Raw genomic sequence first — 15,189 nt, forward strand, 5'->3', positions numbered from 1 at the left:
TTTTTTTATATTTACCTCATTACCATCTCAATTTAAGCCATATGAATAAATCATAACATAATTCTTGTAAATATCTAAAGGCTGAATGCTTTTGTCACATTTCCTGGTTCTCAGTTAGGCTCATTCCATTGCAGACTCCACTTCCATGAATCCCTGAGTTTGTCATGTGACTCCACTAACCAGTCATATGCCAACCAGCAGATCTGAGTCACCTGAGTATTGATTATCAACACCTGTGTTCCTGTGTATATAAGCCTGTCTGTTTGCATTGTTTGTTTGTGAAGCATTGCCTCTGTTCTGTCAGTGTGTTGCAAACTGTCCTCTTATTTGCTAGCAAATGTGTTTATGACCTTGTTCTGGTTCTTGGATTTGCCCCTTGGGGTACGTCCACCTGTGTGTTTGCTCTTTGGTTAAGGCCATAGATATACACACCTAGATGCCACATTGCCTGTTGCTGTGTATCTGAAGTGATACGTCTGCATGTCCGCCATATTGGAGAGGTCAAGATCTGCCTGTAAACAAATTCACTGGTATTGAGAGGTGATGAGTTCTCAGGACTAAATCAGCCACAGCTTCCTTAGTACTTAACCGATTTTCACCACATTTACTTTATACTCCTCAGATAGAAATTCATCTAGACTGCATTGCCTGCTTTCAGTAGCTTATTCCTTGAATAACTGATTCTGCTACTTAGCCATCCGGACCAGCAGAGAAGTATTCAGTCTGCACCTGATGTTAAAAACCGAGTTTAGCGCGAGAAACACAAACTCGCACACATCAGCAAATTCATCAATGTGTGCACCACTTCTAATCTTAATGCACGTAAAAAAAAAGTAATCCCCCCTGAACGTAGTAAGAAGAACAAAGCTACAGTTGGCTTCCCATTCGCTAGCTTCTTGTTCAAGTTTTCTCGTTCCACCTTAAATGGAGTAGCAGACACTTTCTGGTGCCTGAAGCTATACCATGGTGGAATGGGAAATTTCAAACAAGAAGCTGGAAAACGAGAAGCTAATTATAGCTTTGTGTAAGAAGGTGCTAAAGTAAATCTATTACGAATATCTCCATGGATTAAGGAATGCTAGAACTTACCAAGCTACAAAGTATTAACCATCATTGTAAATAAATACTATATAAAGTTGAATAGACTGTTAAATGAAATAGACTTAATATAAAACCAGAGGAAAAACAATCACATCAACAGGTCCTCTGTGCATCACCAACCACATGGCCGTATCTAAACATAAACATCATGCAAACAATAGGCATCACACAAACATGAGCGTGAATCGCTGTGCTCCCTCCATTATACAATCCTTTCCGAGCTTTCTGAGTGTGATATTCTTGAAATAGATACTGTCCAAAATTATACTTTGTGACAGCTGTCACACATTTTGCTTTTGCTTATGGTAATTCCTACCCCATCCAAGTGGGAGTGCTGTGGGTCGAGATCAGTTTACAAGCCAAAAGTGGATCCATGAGACAGCATGGAAGACTAGTGGGAAACTGAGCTCCATGCCTCAGTTTGCTGTTGTTTAATTGTAAGTATATTCAGCCAATCTTTGTATATGTTCTACTCATGTGGAGACAATTTGCTTGGGCAAAGCTCTCATCTCTACATTTGGCTCACATCGCCTCAGAATGGGGACCATTGCAATTCGGACTTTCATTCAACCTCATGGTACATGGGAGCTCAGGACAATTACCCTGGTGAAAGCTATCTAATCCTTTTGGTTTTAAGGACTCAAAGACTGAACAAACTACACTGTAATGGTACTGAATGCAGTCCAGCAGCGATGTTGACCACCGCAAAATGGCGACACCGTTGACGTGCCTGGCTGGACCCAGACACAGCATCTAGGTATGTATATCTATAGTTATGACCCTTTCTTGTTTGCCTGATTCTGTTATCACCTTCACCCATGTGTTGTTAATCTGGTGTCTGACCTGGTTTGGTGTTAATTTGGCTAATCCTCATTTTGATAAACCCTATGGTTTGTTTTTCGTGTATGATTGTTATTGTTCGAGTAGTTTTTTGACTGTGGCACCACAGCTTAAACTAATTCAGCTGAATGTTCCATACATGTTCTTGGCCTAGTCACCGGATGAATGACTAGCCTATAATGTAGCTACATCTGTTTCCTTTGAAAGAATATGTTGATATGTTATGGGAACAGCTGTGTTGAATACAATCCAGCCTCAGTAATGTACATCTGAATGTTTTACTTTAGGTCACTTTCATTCAGTCTGTTTCCCAACCACCCCCTAACCCCACCTCCCACCCCTCAAGCCCACACTCTTTGCTTTCCCATCCATCTTTAATGCCCAAACCAGTCCAGGAACAATGGCTCTCGCCCCCCTTGGCAGTCTTTCGCTCACTAATAATTAGCTGGCGGTCATCATTTTTTGATAATACAGTGAGGGTTGGAGAGATAGACTGAGCTAGAGAGAGACGGAGAGAAATGAGACTTCATTAGCATAGCAGCTCTAGCGCTACACGAAAATGCAGCCCCTCTTTGCATGTGCAGGTCAGCCGGGTGGCTGTACACTTCAAAGGTAATTAGCCCCCGTTCCCCATCACACACACACTGAAATATTGAACCTAGAGGGGTCCGAGCAAGACCCTGAACAACAGCACTCCTGCATGGAGGTATGTGTGAGTGTGTCAGGAGGTTATAGGTGGTGCAGCCTGGGTGTTTGTTTGTTTAGCAGTGAGAAGGCTAGGAGGCATCGAGGCCCCACAGTAGGCCAAATGCTCCACTATGATCATCCCAGGATGCTTTCTCCTCCCTTCAGCCACAGCTGAGCTGAATGCTAATCAGATCCCGGGCTTCTGCCCTCCGTCCTGCTAAAGGCAATTATCGATAGCAGGAAATGAGCGCAAAGTAAAGCTGAGAATAACAGGCTGCTAAGATGTTTGCAGAACTTCCCGCTTCATCTCCTCTGCGTATTTTTGTACTTACTGCTGCTAATTATTCCCGATCATTAGGTCTACAAGGTACAAACTCCAGAAACTTCAAACTTTGTTGTTCAGTGATGTAATTCTGCAGTGATTCAACTGTATATTACACCCAGTTGAATTGTTCTCTACCATAACCCCCCTCTCTCTCAATCTTTCTCCTGTTTCTCTCGCTCTACCTCACTCTTTCAATCTTAATCCTTTTTTCACCCCCTTTCTTTTCACTTTCTCACTCTCTCTTTCTCTCTCTCCCCCACTCCCTCAATCTTTCTCAGTATTTTTTCTCCCCCTGTTTTTCTCTTTTCTTCTCTCTCTCAAGCTCTCATTCTTTTTCTCACCCTCTCTTTCTCTCTTTATCACTCTCTCGATCTTTCTACATATTCCCCCCTCTCTTTCTTTCCCCTCACTCTCTCTCTCTCTCTCTCTCTCTCTCTCTCTCTCTCTCTCTCTCTCTCTCTCTCTCTCTCTCTCCTGTCCTTATCCCTCACTCTCTCGATCTTTCTACATATTCCCCCCTCTCTTTCTTTCCCCTCACTCTCTCTCTCACTCTCTCTCTCCTGTCCTTATCCCTCACTCTCTAGATCTTTCTTAGTCTTCTATCTCTCTCTTTCACTTTCTTAATCTCAGCACCCACAATCTTTCTTTTTCTTTCTCTCTCTCCACTAACAGTATTTTTCTCTCTCTCTCTCTCTCTCTCTCTCTCTCTCTCTCTCTCTCTTTCTCTCGTCGCAGTAGCTTAATTTTTCATACTGTTTTGTTACCAGCAATCTTGAGAAACCCTCCAGAGAGTGATAGATAAAGGCAACTTGTCAGACTCTCTGATGAAGTTTTGTGCCCCCAGACGCAGATATGAGCGCTCGCGTACATGCCCACACTCACACACAGTCAACAAATGAGTCTGCGGGTCCGGGAACCTCTCGGAACCCAAAGCACACAGCTTACACACTTTATTTCCTCTGCCATCTTTGTTCTCCGCATCCCGGAATTACTGACAACTCGCATTATATTGGCCTGATTCATTTACGGCAGTCGCTGATACATAAACGCAGCGACCGCATGGCAAAACAAATTAGAGCGGAGCAGCTATTAGGCATGCCGGTCCCTGGAGGAGCCGGAGATGATATTAAAGCCATCCTCCCACCGCAGCAAACACGCGGGCTGTTCACAGTGATGGACAACTAAATTAGAAGAACAAGCTCTACACTGTTTTATATCCAAGAGCAAGAGAGAGGGAGTGAGCTTGGCTTTCGAGACATAAGCCATCAAAGATAGACCCCACACCCACTCATTTTGTGTCTGATGAAGCATTCATTGCTATTGAAAGAGGCGTTCATAAAACATAATTCAGTTTGTCTGGTGTTTTTTCCAGGTTTTTTTCAAGTAAAGGCCTCAAATCACAAACCAGATTTCAGTAAAGGTTCCTGACTGACCATTCCAATTTTGCTTAATACTTATAATACTTAATGCCATTGTTCCCCTCAGATACTATACAAAATGTTACACTTGTACAGTACTGTGCAAAAGTTCTGACCACCCTTCATTTAGCAAATAAGCAAATAAAGCCATAAAATTACACAGAAGCTTCAAGAACTAAACACAATACACCGGTCAGGCTTAACATCATGACCAACTCCTTGTTTCTACACTCATTGTCCATTTCATCAGCTCCACTTACTATATAGGTGCACTTTGTAGTTCTACAGTTACAGACTGTAGTCCATCTGTTTCTCTGATACTTTGTTAGCCCCCTTTTAACCTGTTCTTCAGTGGTCAGGACCCCCAAGGACCCTCACAGAGCAGGTACTATTTGGGATATTTCTTAGCACCGCAGCAACACTGATGTGGTGGTGGTGTGTTAGTGTGTGCTGCACTGGTCTGAGTGGATCAGACACAGCAGTGCTGCTAGAGTTTTTAAACACTGTGTCCACTCACTGTCCACTCTATTAGACACTCCTACCTTGTCAGGCCACCTTGTAGATGTAAAGTCAGAGACGACAGCTCATCTGCTGCTGCACAGTTTGTGTTGGCCATCCTCTAGTCCTTCATCAGTGGTCACAGGACACTGCCCACAGACGCTGGATATTTTTGGGTGGTGGACTATTCTCAGTGTAATAGATCATTCTCAGCACTGCAGTAACACTGACGTGGTGGTGGTGTGTTAGTGCGTATTGGTTGGTAACGTCACAACTTTGTGTGGTTAATTTTTGTGCTACATCTATGAACTTGCACCAGCCACACATGTAGCTGCAGGGTTTAATAAAGAAACATTCTGTTTATAAGTGTTTTTCCTCGTTGCACATTCAAAAACAACAACTAACACAAACACGAACCAAATGAATACAGAGTTCTAGCTCTCGTTCATTTCCTACATGCTCAGGAGACACTTGGAACCATTATAATAACCACAATTAATGAAATAATTCACTAGGCTAATTAGCTAGCTAGGAATGTATAAGTACTGTTTATATGATGGTGACAGGATCTTCCAGGTTTTCCAGGTGGTTGTTAGGACTTCCATTTTCTCTCATTTTTTGAGGTTTCAAAAGTCTCCTTAACAAAAACACCTGAAGTCTCCTTAACAAAAATCTGATTATATTGATGGGAAGTAAGTGCTGGAGTGGAACTAGATTTGAGTCGTCTCTGACTTTATCCCAATTTTGTATGCCACTGAACAGCAATGAGTTGGAGATGTTCTAAAGGCGGAGATGGGTCACTGGTTGAAACATAAATGTAAAAACTTGTAACGCTCAACTTCTTGCAGAAAATAACCAATTAGCATATAACTTGAGCAGAGAAAGCCCCTCCCATCTTGGTGAAGATCTGCACAAGTGCAGTAGCCAGAAGAACCCCCAAAAACCCACATTTTTCTTTGTTAATGAGCCAAATGTTAATCTGATTCTGAGGATTTTGGTATATTTGATCAAAGATTTCAAATATGTGTCTGATTTTCAGTTTTGAGTATTTGTCTCTTCTCTTTCAAAGGGCTAGGCTTGTATGGCTGCAAATGACTTCGTAGGGACACTGCAAAAAGACTTTCCTATAAGGACTTTGATTGAAGGACCATGCTATTAACTGAAAAGCAGATTCAATAACAGAAATAGCCACATTAATGAGTCAAAGCCTGAAATACACCTTTATTACAAAAGATGAAAATATGAAACATATTACTACATATGATAGAAGCACAATACTTGTGATTTTGTCTCATAGTGGATCAAAGCTGGATCTCTACACTAGGAGGTTTTCGTGGATGTGGAGGCCTTAGTTTTGACTTAGTTTTAACTCTTAGAGGTCCAGAGTTAATTACTTTATGCTACACTTTAAATGAAAATACATAATTATATGACTGATTACATAGTTGGGCTACATCCACATTACCAGGTTGAAGTGGCACAAATCCAATTTTTTGCTCTAATGTGACTGATGTTTTCAGAGCTATTCAAATCCAACCTGAGCGAAATTCAATGTGGTCCTAGATTGGATGTGTATCCGATTCGTGATTATGTGCCTTCGATGTGACCCTCAGATCGGAATTCATTTGGTTTTTTTCCCCGCTGCACTTACACCGTCATTCGTTACCATGGCAGCAGCAACAACAGAAGTTAAAGCTCTTCTCGCCTTTTCCACCTTCGTCTCACTCTAGTAATGAAGCAGATACATAAATGTTGCATTTCCATTCTGTGTTGACAGATTTGAGCCTGCACTTCTGACTTTTATCGGTTTGTTAAAAGTTTCAAATCTGCATGTGTTTCAATGGACGATGAGTGAGAAATACATATCCTATATCTCCTTGTTTTTGTTTGAGGCCTATTTATAACATGTATATGGTTTTATGTACCAAGAAATGGTTATAATTCTTACGTGACCACTTTGCAACCTCTTTTCACAACAGGCAGTTTGTTACTATACCTTTAACATACAGCATATGCCTTTGATATATGTAAATGAACTCTGTTCTGATTGCCTGTATTATACCTCATTCAAACAGCATTCAAAGAAGAGATGCTTAGAACTTCAAGATGAGTAGGTGGGGCTAAACTGCTGTAGGCTGAATATTTCTGTCATTGGAAGAAAACCTTGTATCTACAAAATAAGTATACAGGAGATGGAAAAACCTACTTTACTTTAAATGAAAGTCAATGGAACCAGACTTTTTTCCAAGACATTTTGGGTCATTTCTTTCAGTCCATTCATTATGAAATTTACATTCAATGTAAAGGGCAACAGCCACTTTCAAATTATGTCAAAAACTGAAAAACAATGACCAAAAATGGAGATACGAGGTTTTCTTCCGACAACAGCAATAGGTGGATATATGTGAATGTTTTGGTTCTTATGACATCACAGAAGCAGCAAATTCAGAAAGGCCCTTTTCAAATTTCCATCTTGTTGCAGAGGAATGCCGCTTCCGCTAGAGCAATAACAATACAATGATGACTAGTAGAACATGTTCGAGCCTTTTCAGTGATTTGTTAGCTGACCACGAGCAGATGAAAATGGGTTTGTGCAATGAATAAAGAAATCAAATTTGTCAGACAGAGAAAAAGAACCTCTGTATCTGCACCTCACTGTTCCTGACTAACATTACACTGAATGCAGTTAGCACAAGTTGCTGCTTCAGCCACTTTCAGAGGAACAGTTTTCATATTGTCCTTCAAAGAATCTCGGTGCCTGACAAAGCGAGTGTTTTATGGGTTGTACATGTTTGTTCTCTGGAGCTGGTATTAATGTGAAATGTCTACATTGACACTACAGACCATGGCGACCCAGCACGCCCCCTGCTGGCAAGTTAAAGTGATGCACCTTTGTGTGGTGCGATGAAGTGATGTGAACGCCTGTATTTCTGAGCTTAATAACTTCAGTGTCTTCTGAAAAGGTTGTATCGGGCTATCTTTGCAATGTGGATTCCACATATGGGCTGCAAGTATTACTTTAAGCTCTTTCTATTAAAAAAAAAAGTGAGAGAAATTCGTTTTTCCACAATATGGGCCCTTTAACCCTCTATTGCTTGGTGTGGCAACAAATATTTGATCTCAATTTTAGTAAAAGCCATTAATAAAATAACCCGTTTTGCTATTTAATTGTGGTAAAAGAAAATCTTTTTATAATGCTATTATCGCCATACATTCCAAATACCAATTGAACTTTTTTTTAACTTAAAGTTAAAAAAAAACTAAAACTAAAAGTTTAACTTAAACTTTTTTAAAGTAATATATTTTACTAAGTGTGTAAGCTGGATATGATTAGTCTTTTTTTCAATGAAAGGATGTTTTTAGAGTAAACAATGATTTTATGGTGCTTTCCATGACTGCACATTGTTGCTCTGTGGCAACAATTTACCAACTATGTTTGCCATATCTCCATTTTTGTTGTTTTTCTGTTTTTGACAGAATTTGAAAATGCCTGTTGTACTTTATATTCTGTGTAAATTTCATGATGAATGGATCAAAAGAAATGGCACAAAATGACTTGGGAAAAAAACCTCTGCTTCCATTGACTTGCATTAAAAGTAGACCATGTTTTTTCCTTCTCCTAGAAACTTACCATTTCAGAGATATGAGGTTTTCCTCTGACAGCAGCACAATATATTTATATATTACACTCTATCTCAATCATATAATCGCTGTTGTTGGAACAAAACCTTGTCTCTCCTTTTGTCATACCCAAGTAATACTTCATACAGTAGAGGGTTAACATCATCGTCATTAGCATGACATGATTGTAGCATCACTGCTGATAAAATTAGCATCATCTTTTTCTCACTAGTCCTCCTGTTCACATGTTCTTTTGACAGTCCCTGCTTTCGTTCCATTTCTCAGAACTCGGCACACCTGCACACCTGAACGTCCTCCTCCCAAACGTAAAGATTTGTAGCAGCAATTCCCAGGAGGTCTTGTCCTTCTGTTGGAGCAGTGTAGGAGTCGGCTGTAAGTCCTGAGAGAGATCGAGATGGTGAGAGAGAGCGAGAGAGAGAGGGGGGAAGTGTTTCAGACCTCCATCTGGGCCTACAGTGAGGCAGACATGGGCCTTGACCCCTGCCCCAACCCCAGAGGAGCTGCCGCCATGGCAACCGCTCCCTCGGCCTCGCAGCTCCTCAAATGCATACCATATGAACAGCGATTAATACATCCATTTAAAAAAGGAGGAGATGGGATGTAGCGTGGCCTGTAATAGGGAGCAGATGGCTGGATCAACGGGGGTTCTGGACCGCTCCCCTCGTAGAGGTCACAGCATGGATGACCCACGCAGAGTCCAGTGCCACCCTGCTAAAGTGCACACACACCAATAGAGAAAGTTTTATTGTTTGTTTGTTTGTTTATTTATTTATTTATTTATTTTAGATATGGTTTAAAAAATGTCCAAGAAACACTTCATATTCATACAGTGTCAGTTAAATGCATGTAAGTACTGTGCAAAAGTTTGATATCCCTCATCAGCTTAATTCCAGTCAAAACAAGGATTGAGTTTATTTTTCTAGCCTCAGGTAAAACAAAGCTTACCTAAAGCGCCGCCTATGGACTAAAACTCATGTGTTTTGGTAGTGATTTGGTAGAAAATGTGGGACAGCATTTTTTAAAAAGTATTTTATACTACAATAGCATTTTTTTTATTCAATAATTACTCGTAAAACTGAATTTTCAACTTGACTTAGTCACCAAAACATCTTTAAAAATAAATATATAAGGATTGCTTTCAAAAGTTGGAATTTAGGGGTTGGAGTTTGGCACAAACACATCCCAAGAGAAATAATCCTACGAATGAAGTAATTTAGCAGAATGGCCCAACAAAACCAAACCTCATTGTCAATATGGCATTAGACACATTAGCATTGGTCCAAAAACTTTTTAAGATGAAGTAGTGAAGAGAGTCACCTCACAATTGGGTATATAGGTCAGTTACAGTAACCAGTTCACTACTGCCATGGTTACATGACTGTCAATAATGTAATATACACCCATTCAGGCATAACATTATGACCAACTCCTTGTTCCTGTGCTCATAGTCCATTATATCAGCTCCACTTACTATATAGGTGCACTTTGTAGTTCTACAGTTACCGACTGTAGTCCATCTGTTTCTCTGATACATTGTTAGCCCCATTTTACCCTGTTCTTCAGTGGTCAGGACCCCCATGGACCCTCACAGAGCAAGTATTATTTGGGATCAATCTCAGCACTGCAGCAACACTCATGTGGTGATGGTGTGTTAGTGTATGTTGCACTGGTCTGAGTGGATCAGACATAATAGTGCTGCTGGATTAGACACTCCTACCTTGTCAGGCCACTTTGTAGATTAGCGTTGGTCATCTATTAGTCCTTCATTAGTGGACACAGGACGGTGCCCACAGGATGCTGTTTGCTGTGTATTTTTGGGTGGTGGACTGTTGAGTCCAGCAGTGACACTGAGGTGTGACTACAGTCTGTTACTGTAGAACTACAAAACGCTCCTATATAGTAAGTGGAGCTGATAAAATGGACTGAGTGTAGAAACAAGGACATGGTCATAATGTTATGCCTGATCGGTGAATCTTATTACTAAATGTCTGCTTTTTAACAATATTTAATTGAACACAGCATTAGGGATATTCAAATATCAAAATGAGTCGATATCCATCTCTACCTGAAATACAAACTTTATGAATATTTTATTAGGAAATTCTTTGTAACTTTATACAGCTTTGTAAGTCATCTACAGCTTTGTTCATCACTCTGGACACATTTACATTTCCTATGGTACCCGATGGTGGCATGCAGCCATGTAAACGTTGCTATGGAGACAGTATTAATGGGGAAAATAGATGATTACCAGAAGAAAACGTTAGCAGTGTTGATTGTTTATTTAAGGTGAAGACATCCAAGAGAATTCAACGTTCCTGGACTTCAAAATCAACGTTTGGCTTATTACACCATGGCAGTGGACGGCTCTGACCATTGTGTTATGCTGTCATTTCCAGTTTCCATCAGTGCTTCACAGAAAACGTAGAAACATCCAGCTTCCTCTTGACCTGCTGTCATCATGATCTAAATGCGACATCAGAATAGATACGTAAGTGCACCTGCAACAACTGTCACTCCATATTATTAAAAACAGTGGTTCCAAACTTTTGAACAGCATTTCAAACTGTTTAAATACAACAAATACATCATTATGCTCTCACACCATATGGTGACTTTTAGTAGCTTGCATATAGGACAATTTTCACCGTAAAACAACTGAAAAAATCACCACATTACTGGAAACTGGCACCGTACCAGTGCTCTCTCATCTAATTAGATTTGATTGCACAATCAACTTGGACCAAATGGGCTGTCATATGTTTAGGAGCGTAACTCTTTCACTGTAATGCAGGGTTGACAGGCAGCGAGGCCTGGTCCAAGAACACATCGGAGAAGCTTGAAAGCCCGTCGCTGCCTTCCTCCAGCACAGCCCTGTTCATTATGGCACACACTCCAATTACTCAGCTAGCTGCTGCATCCTGGCAGGATGCTTAGAGAGGTGCGCCACAGCATCCCTGCCAAAATACTGTATAGAAAATAGCAGCCTGGACTTTTGTCAGAAATGATATTTTTCCATTTTACAAGTCACATAATGTGTTTGTAAAAGCACTCAGATAAGGAAATGGGTATTTCGGTGTTGTATTCATAGTAGGACTACATTTCAAAACGGATATTGCATAATAACATTGTAATTACATTGTAATGATCTATTCATATGTTCTAATCACAAAATTCAAAGAATAGGTATTTGGGCAGTGAGATACACTTGCCGGCCACTTTATTAGGTATACCTTGCTTGTAAAAGGTTGGACCCCCTTTCGCCCTCAGAACTGCCTTAATTCTTCATGGTGTACTTTCAACAAGGTGTTGGAAACATTCCTCAGAGATTTTGTTTATTTGAGTGACTGTTGCCTTTCTATCATCTGGAACCAGTCTGCCCGCTCTCCTCTGACCTCTCACATCAAGAAGGCATTTCTTGTCCACGCAACTGACCGCTCACTGGATATTCCCTCTTTTTCAGACCGTTCTCTGTAAACCCTACAGATGGTTGTGTGTTAAAATCCCAGTAGATCAGCAGTTTCTGAAATACTCAGACCAGCCCGTCTGGCACCAACAACCACGCCACGTTCAAAGTCCCTTAAATCCCCTTTCTTCCCCGTTCTGATGCTCGGTCTGCACTTCAGCAAGTTGTCTTGACCACCTCTACACGCCTAAATGCATATGTGATTGGCAGATCAGCTATTTGTGTTAAAAAGCAACTGAACTGTACATAATAAAGTGGTCAGTGTGTGTATGGTCACTGCTACCAGGTAACATGCATTCTGGATGTTCACTTGGTTATAAGTTTATTTTAGATGCTGTACAGCTGTAATGGAATCCTCTACAGACCTGTTTGAGTTTTTAATTTTTCAGTTTATTACTGTTTGCAGCTTGTCAAGTTTTCAATTTCAGTATCAAAAAAGAAAAAGTAGTATCATCTCTTTGCAATTAGAAAACTCTCAAACAAACAAATCATAAAAGTAAGAAGAATATCTTGTTTTCAGGAAGGTCCTGGATATCCTGAAGAACCTAGGTGTGGTTCCGGATTTCTCCTTGATGCCTTCAGCCATCACAAAGTGCTATTACAAGAAAAACATAACATAACAATAAGTAATGATTTCATGTGTGTAACTCTGTTTGCGTAAGCATTTCCAAACCTTTTGGCACCCCAGTATATTTTGTAGTTACCATCCAATACTTGGTTTAGCCAAACGATGCTTCGTTAAACTAAATCAGCAATGCTGCCGATGGAATTTATGAAATCTGTACAATGAGTTTGTTCTTCATTCTAGCTCACATGACCAATAGTTTTTTTTTTTTTTGTAAACAAAATATTAAGATATTCTTAACTTTTTTGCTGTTTTGTTATGTTTGCCTTCATTCTAATGATAATAGGATTGCGTAATAGGATAGGATTGGTGTTATTGCTGTCCTGCTGGACAGTTTCCCTTATTGCTCTATTGAAAAGAAAGGAACATCCACTTTGCCCCTGACCTTCTACCGTTATAACACAACTGCAGCATTAGAATAATTACATAAGTGTTCCTGCAACCACATTAGTTTCATATCATCAAAAACAGTGATTCCAAACTTTTGAATAGCATTTCAAACTGGCTTTCCTATAACAGCTATGGTAGATGGGTATGGTGGTTGTGTATCTATAATAGGAGTCAATTGTAATACTGATGTTAAACAATAACATTGTAATTACTATGTAATTATTGATTTGTAATGTATTCTTGTCACAAAATTACTATAAATAGCTATGTGAGGTATGGTCAGACTCTCCAAGTAACATGCTTTGTTGTTTTTCAGTCATAATTTGAAAATGGCTGTTATGCTTTATAGTATGTATACATTTCATGATGAATGGACTAAAAGAAACGGCCCAAAAAGCTTTGGAAAACATTCTGGTTCCATTGACTTACGTTAAAAGTAAAGTAGGTTTTTTCTTATAAGGTTATCATTTTGGAGATATGAGGCTTTCTTCCAACATATACACTTATAGGCACAGCACCACTGGCACAACCAGATTCTTCAAATTGAAGTATTTTTAAATAAAAAAATAACAAGGGAACATTTATAGGAGCTTTTCTTAAGAGAGATAAAACATGCAGTAATGGTTCGTATTTCTGTTATTAATATACGGCAGTTATGATATGATTATTTGCTACATGATATGTAGCGAATTGCAGTATGATATTTTGTTGATATTGTGCACCAGAGAGAAATGTTTTTTTTTCAGTGTTGAGCACAGAGAGGGTCCTTGCTAACTCAAGACCACTGTTTGTTTACTGTTGGGTCAGTGGTGTTTTCGCCTGGTGACCACAACTTCTCACATTTAACACTGATGTGAAAACAAACAGAGGGATCTCTCTCTCTCTCTCTCTCTCTCTCTCTCTGTCTATCGGTGCGTCTCTCATCTATTGCTTGTTATTTTTAATGGCAGGTACTCAGAGGACTCAGCTTCTGTGTGTGTTTGTGTGTGTATGTTCTCACAGCAGTGTGTGAGAGGTGTGTGTGTGTGTGTGATCAGTTTGTTCTGTGCTCTGTATCCCCTGTGAGAGTGTGTGCATGTGGACTCCTCCTCGCAGATGGGGCTTTAATTAACACATGGGCTCTCTCATCACAACACCGCGGCCAGGTGTCGCCCTGGAAACCGTCTCGGCGCCGGACGCCTGGGACTCAGACCCGCCCATCACCCAAAAGCTGCTTATTCCCTCACCCTCACTGCAGAGGATACAGAGATGATGATGGCCGTGATGATGATGACGATGATGATGATGATGGTGATGACGATGGTAATGATGATGACAATAATCAGAGAGATGCTGATGATCACAATCATCATCATAAGTTGTTTCACTCAGCTGTCTTAGTTAAAGAAGCCGATTCTTTAATTCTTTAGTTCTTAATTAGCTTTCATCACGAGTTGTAAAAACAATAATAATAATAATATCAATAATAATAATAATGATAATAATAATGTTGATGAATAATTATTATTGAGCTTGTCATTCATTTTCTTGTATAAACAATTGGAAAATAATAATAATTACAAAACAAACAATAGCAACAATAACCTGAAAAGAACAACCACAATAATAATGATAGTGATAATGGTGGTGATGAGGAGGAGGAGGAGGAAGATTTATTATTATTAATGACCATTTTTGTCATCCGTTTTCTAGCGTAAATAAATTGGAAAATATTAGTAATTGAAAAACAAACATCTGTAATAATAATAATGATAATGCTGACGATGACAAGGATTTATTGACAATATTTCATTCATCTCAACAACATCACCATCATCATCATTATTATTATTATTATTATCTTTGTTATTATTACTACCACTTTTACTACTATTACTACTACTACTACTACTACTACTACTACTAATACTCATAATAATTTATTGTGTTTTGTTATTCTTGTTTCCCTTAAAAAATAAAGCATCAAATAGGCAGACAGACAGACAGACAGACAGACAGACAGACAGACAGACAGACTGAAAGTGTTTTCAGAGCAATTAGCCGGGTCACTTCAAAGTAAATACTGTCCAGTAGGAATGCACTTGACCTCTCCTCCTACTGGACAGGCTTGCCTCTCAGCTTAAAGTAACACTCAAGGGTTTTGCCACCTAATCTCTGTCTGCCCTGTCTGTAGTGTGTTTGATCCCACAGACAATAA

At 39.7% G+C, this 15,189-nt stretch overlaps 1 long non-coding RNA gene across 1 annotated transcript; it reads left to right on the forward strand.

Annotated features, from left to right (window-relative positions):
- The first annotated feature begins 1,472 nt into the window (after positions 1–1,472).
- LOC108432420 lies at positions 1,473–8,834 on the forward strand. The gene is made up of 3 exons (XR_001858225.2): positions 1,473–1,538; positions 1,739–1,858; positions 8,776–8,834. It is a non-coding gene; the product is annotated as an uncharacterized LOC108432420 (long non-coding RNA).
- Positions 8,835–15,189: the final 6,355 nt, after the last annotated feature.

The sequence above is a fragment of the Pygocentrus nattereri genome, chromosome 14 (assembly GCF_015220715.1).
Source record: "Pygocentrus nattereri isolate fPygNat1 chromosome 14, fPygNat1.pri, whole genome shotgun sequence".
Classification (NCBI taxonomy): Eukaryota; Metazoa; Chordata; class Actinopteri; order Characiformes; family Serrasalmidae; genus Pygocentrus; species Pygocentrus nattereri.